The sequence below is a fragment of the Nomascus leucogenys genome, chromosome 13 (genome assembly GCF_006542625.1).
Source record: "Nomascus leucogenys isolate Asia chromosome 13, Asia_NLE_v1, whole genome shotgun sequence".
Classification (NCBI taxonomy): Eukaryota; Metazoa; Chordata; class Mammalia; order Primates; family Hylobatidae; genus Nomascus; species Nomascus leucogenys.
Genome location: NC_044393.1, coordinates 61578741 through 61584597, shown reverse-complemented (window position 1 = coordinate 61584597; position 5857 = coordinate 61578741). Strand labels below are relative to the sequence as shown.

At 42.4% G+C, this 5857-nt stretch overlaps 1 pseudogene; it reads right to left on the bottom strand.

Annotated features, from left to right (window-relative positions):
- Positions 1–765: 765 nt before the first annotated feature.
- LOC100605409 lies at positions 766–1910 on the bottom strand (annotated as a pseudogene).
- Positions 1911–5857: the final 3947 nt, after the last annotated feature.

Here is a 5857-nt window from a genome sequence, read left to right as displayed (position 1 = left end):
CAGCAGCCTGGGCATGAAGTTGGACCTGCCTCCTTCTGGAATCAGGGAGATGTAGGAGAGAATGACAGAGGGAGGAAGAGAGGGCAGTCTGGCAGAGTGCTAGCTCCTAAGCTCATGTGAGGCATCTCAGGGGCTTTCTGAACCAGCTGGAGAGATCTGAGAGCCATCTCCGTTTCCACAATTACAGACAGGAACAGAGGTAGAGAAATACCTTTTTTCTTTCTTACATTATGACCTCTTAGTAACCTCCATAAAGGCATGACCTGAGGAAATAGGAGTCATCCATTTTTTAAAGAATGTGATGATATATCAAAGATGACTCATGTCTTGATCTAGCATGTGGCATTATAGATGGATAAAAGAAGACATATTTATGTATACATACACACATGCACACACATGCATACATGTATTATGGTTGCAATCATGTTTAAGTATAGACACACTCTTTTCTTACTTTATTAAAATACTGAGTTTATTTCACATATATATTTTGTCTCCCCATCATTTCCATGTCTGACCACTGCTACCGTTATATCGTATCACAACATTACATACATACTTAAAACCAAAGGGTGGAGTTCCATCTTTAAAAACCAAATAGGCATTTTGGACAACAAATTCTTGGTGATGGAACCTGGAAAACATTTATTAAACACAGTAGGGAAAGTTCTCACTCTGCATTACAGAGAGGACACCAGATATCAACTGTCACAGAAATGAAATGAGATGAAATTTTTTTAACAAATTGTTTAAACTCTTTTCTTAAAGTGACTTCCTCCACTGCCAGAGATCTTGAACAGCCTCTTGGTCAGTTATCTGGAAGCAGTTCTTCACATAACTGATAAGCTTAGCTTCCACTTCAGGAAGAGAACCGCCTTGTTCTATACTTGCTTGCATTTTTGCTTTAATGTCTTTTACAGGACTAGATCCTTTTGGTGTTTCAGGAGATTTTTTCCTGTTTGTTTTGTTTTGTTTTGTTTTGTTTTTGAGATGGAGTCTGGCTCTGTCGCCCAGACTGGAGTGCAGTGGCACTGTCTCCGCTCATTGCAAGCTCCATCTCCCAGGTTCATGCCATTCTCCTGCCTCAGCCTCCCAAGTAGCTGAGACTACATGCGCCCACCACCACACCCGGCTACTTTTTTGTATTTTTTAATACAGACGGGGTTTTACCGTGTTAGCCAGGATGGTCTTGATCTCCTGACCTCGTGATCTGCCCACCTCAGCCTCCCAAAGTGCTGGTATTACAGGCGTGATCCACTGCGCCCGGACTTTTTTTGTGTTTTTTGAAGGATTCTTGACCTTTTGATCTGGGTGTTAGTGGTTTTAAGTCTTTTCCATTCTGGTTTCATTTTTGTGCATTTTTGGCTGGTATATCTTATATAGATTTTTTCACTGGAGCTTTTTCTTCAAGTTTCCTCATCATCGTCTTCACAGTAGGTTTTACTTTTTTTCCATGGAACCCTGCTACCACCTATAGGAGCAGATCACTTTCCAGATATACCTAAGAGTTTCACGTCCTCCACCTCATCTTCTGACTCTGCATCTTCCTCCACAGCTACTAAGTACTGTCCACTAATATGCACTGGCCCTAAACCACACATCAATTGTAAGACCACAGGTAGTGGTATTTCAAAGCCCCCAAGGGAAACTGTTGCCTGCACAGACATTTTCAAAGTTGCCAGTGTTACTTTAATTGGACTACCTTTGTAATTCATTGCTTCTGCTTCAACAATGTGCAATTCATATTTTGCACCAGCCCCTATACTGACTGTTCTTAAAGATAACTGGTGCTTATTTTCATCATCGTTCACCTTAAAGTGATCATCTTTGTCGGCCTTTGGTTCACAATTGAAAAGACAGCTCTGGGGCCTCAAAGGGCTCATCTCCATGTTCATCGAATCCTCCATGGAGGGGCGGCATGCAGTTATGTGGGAGAGAAGGCAAACAGAGATAAACGACTACTGCTCCAGGGGGATGGAGCCAAGATGGCCGAATAGGAACAGCTCCGGTCTACAGCTCCCAGCCCCAGCGACACAGAAGACGGATGATTTCTGCATTTCTGCTTGAGGCCTGGAAAACGGCACACTAGGAGATTGTGTCCCGCACCTGGCTCGGAGGGTCCTATGCCCACGGAGTCTCGCTGATTGCTAGCACAGCAGTCTGAGATCAAGCTGCAAGGTGGCAGCAAGGCCGGGGGAAGGGCGCCCGCCATTGCCCAGGCTTGCTTAGGTAAACAAAGCAGCCAGGAAGCTCGAACTGGGTGGAGCCCACCACAGCTCAAGGAGGCCTGCCTGCCTCTGTAGGCTCCACCTCTGGGGGCAGGGCACAGACAAACAAAAACTCAGGAAGAACCTCCACAGACTTAAATGTCCCTGTCTGACTGACAGCTTTGAAGAGAGTAGCCCAGCACGCAGCTGGAGATCTGAGAACGGACAGACTGCCTCCTAAAGTGGGTCCCTCACCCCTGAGCAGCCTAACTGGGAGGCACCCCCCCAGTAGGGACAGACTGACACCTCACTCAGCCAGGTACTCCTCTGAGACAAAACTTTCAGAGGAACTATCAGACAGCTGAATTTGTGGTCTCACGAAAATCCGCTGTTCTGCAGCCACCGCTGCTGACACCCAGCCAAACAGGGTCTGGAGTGGACCTCTAGTAAACTCCAACAGACCTGCAGCTGAGGGTCCTGTCTGGTAGAAGGAAAACTAACAAACAGAAAGGACATCCACACCAAAAACCCATCTGTACATCACCATCATCAAAGACAAAAAGTAGATAAAACCACAAAGATGGGGAAAAAACAGAACACAAAAACTGGAAACTCTAAAAAACAGAACACCTCTCCTCCTCCAAAGGAACGCAGTTCCTCACCAGCAACGGAACAAAGCTGGATGGAGGATGACTTTGACGAGTTGAGAGAAGAAGGCTTCAGACGATCAAACTACTCTGAGCTACGGGAGGAAATTCAAAACAATAGCAAAGAAGTTAAAAACTTTGAAAAAAAATTAGAAGAATGGATAACTAGAATAACCAATGGAGAGAAGGGCTTAAAGGAGCTGATGGAGCTGAAAGCCAAGTTTCGAGAACTACGTGAAGATTGCAGAAGCCTCAGTAGCAGATGCGATCAACTGGAAGAAAGGGTATCGCTGATGGAAGATGAAATGAATGAAATGAAGAGAGAAGGGAAGTTTAGAGAAAAAAGAATAAAAAGAAATGAACAAAGCCTCCAAGAAATTTGGGACTATGTGAAAAGACCAAACCTACGTCTGATTGGTGTACCTGAAAATGATGGGGAGAATGGAACCAAGTTGGAAAACACTCTGCAAGATATTATCCAGGAGAACTTCCCCAATCTAGCAAAGCAGGCCAGCATTCAGATTCAGGAAATACAGAGAACGCCACAAAGATACTCCTCGAGAAGGGCAACTCCAAGACACATAATTGTCAGATTCACCAAAGTTGAAATGAAGGAAAAAATGTTAAGGGCAGCCAGAGAGAAAGGTCGGGTTACCCACAAAGGGAAGCCCATCAGACTAACAGCTGATCTCTCGGCAGAAACTCTACAAGCCAGAAGAGAGTGGGGGCTGATATTCACCATTCTTAAAGAAAAGAATTTTCAACCCAGAATTTCCTACCCCGCCAAACTAAGCTTCATAAGTGAAGGAGAAATAAAATACTTTACAGACAAGCAAACGCTGAGTGATTTTGTCACCACCAGGCCTGCCCTAAAAGAGCTCCTGAAGGAAGCACTAAACATGGAAAGGAACAACCAGTACCAGCCACTGCAAAAACATGCCAAATTGTAAAGACCATTGAGGCTAGGAAGAAACTATAGCAACTAATGAGCAAAATAACCAACTAACATCATAATGACAGGATCAGATTCACACATAACAATATTAACGTTTAATGTAAATGGGCTAAATGCTCCAATCAAAAGACACAGACTGGCAAACTGGATAAGGAGTCAGGACCCATCAGTGTGCTGTATTCAGGAAACCCATCTCGCGTGCAGAGACACACATAGACTCAAAATAAAGGGATGGAGGAAGATCTATCAAGCAACTGGAAAACAAAAAAAGGCAGGGGTTGCAATCCTAGTCTCTGATAAAATAGACTTTAAACCAACAAAGATCAAAAGAGACAAAGAAGGCCATTACATAATGGTAAAGGGATCAATTCAACAAGAAGAGCTAACTATCCTAAATATATATGCACCCAACACAGGAGCACCCAGATTCATAAAGCAAGTCCTCAGTGACCTACAAAGGGACTTAAACTCCCACACAATAATAATGGGAGATTTTAACACCCCACTGTCAGCATTAGACAGATCAACGAGACAGAAAGTTAACAAGGATATCCAGGAATTGAACTCAGCTCTACATAAAATGGACCTAATAGACATCTACAGAACTCTCCACCCCAAGTCAACAGAATATACATTTTTTTCAGCACCACACCACACCTATTCCAAAATTGACCACATAGTTGGAAGTAAAGCTCTCCTCAGCAAATGTAAAAGAACAGAAATTATAACAAACTGTCTCTCAGACCACAGTGCAATCAAACTAGAACTCAGGATTAAGAAACTCACTCAAAACCGCTCAACTACATGGAAACTGAACAACCTGCTCCTGAATGACTATTGGGTACATAATGAAATGAAGGCAGAAATAAAGATGTTCTTTGAAACCAATGAGAAGAAAGACACAACATACCAGAATCTCTGGGACACGTTCAAAGCAGTGTGTAGAGGGAAATTTATAGCACTAAATGCCCACAAGAGAAAGCAGGAAAGATCCAAAATTGACACCCTAACATCACAATTAAAAGAACTAGAAAAGCAAGAGCAAACACATTCAAAAGCTAGCAGAAGGCTAGAAATAACTAAAATCAGAGCAGAACTGAAGGAAATAGAGACACAAAAAACCCTTCAAAAAATTAATGAATCCAGGAGCTGGTTTTTTGAAAAGATCAACAAAATTGATGGACCACTAGCAAGACTAATAAAGAAGAAAAGAGAGAAGAATCAAATAGATGCAATAAAAAACGAAAAAGGGGATATCACCACCGATCCCACAGAAATACAATCTACCATCAGAGAATACTACAAACACCTCTATGCAAATAAACTAGAAAATCTAGAAGAAATGGATAAATTCTTCGACAAATACACCCTCCCAAGACTAAACCAGGAAGAAGTTGAATCTCTGAATAGACCAATAACAGGTTCTGAAATTGTGGCAACAATCAATAGCTTACCAACCAAAAAGAGTCCAGGACCTGATGGATTCACAGCCGAATTCTACCAGAGGTACAAGGAGGAACTGGTACCATTCCTTCTGAAACTATTCCAATCGATAGAAAAAGAGGGAATCCTCCCTAATACATTTTACGAAGCCAGCATCGTCCTGATACCAAAGCCTGGCAGAGACATAACCAAAAAAGAGAATTTCAGACCAATATCCTTGATGAACATTGATGCAAAAATCCTCAATAAAATACTGGCAAACCGAATCCAGCAGCACATCAAAAAGCTTATCCACCATAATCAAGCGGGCTTCATCCCTGGGATGCAAGGCTGGTTCAACATACGCAAATCAATAAATGTAATCCAGCATATAAACAGAACCAAAGACAAAAACCACATGATTATCTCAATAGATGCAGAAAAGGCCTTTGACAAAATTCAACAACCCTTCATGCTAAAAACTCTCAATAAATTAGGTATTGATGGGACGTATCTCAAAATAATAAGAGCTATCTACGACAAACCCACAGCCAATATCATACTGAATGGGCAAAAACTGGAAGCATTCCCTCTGAAAACTGGCACAAGACAGGGATGCCCTC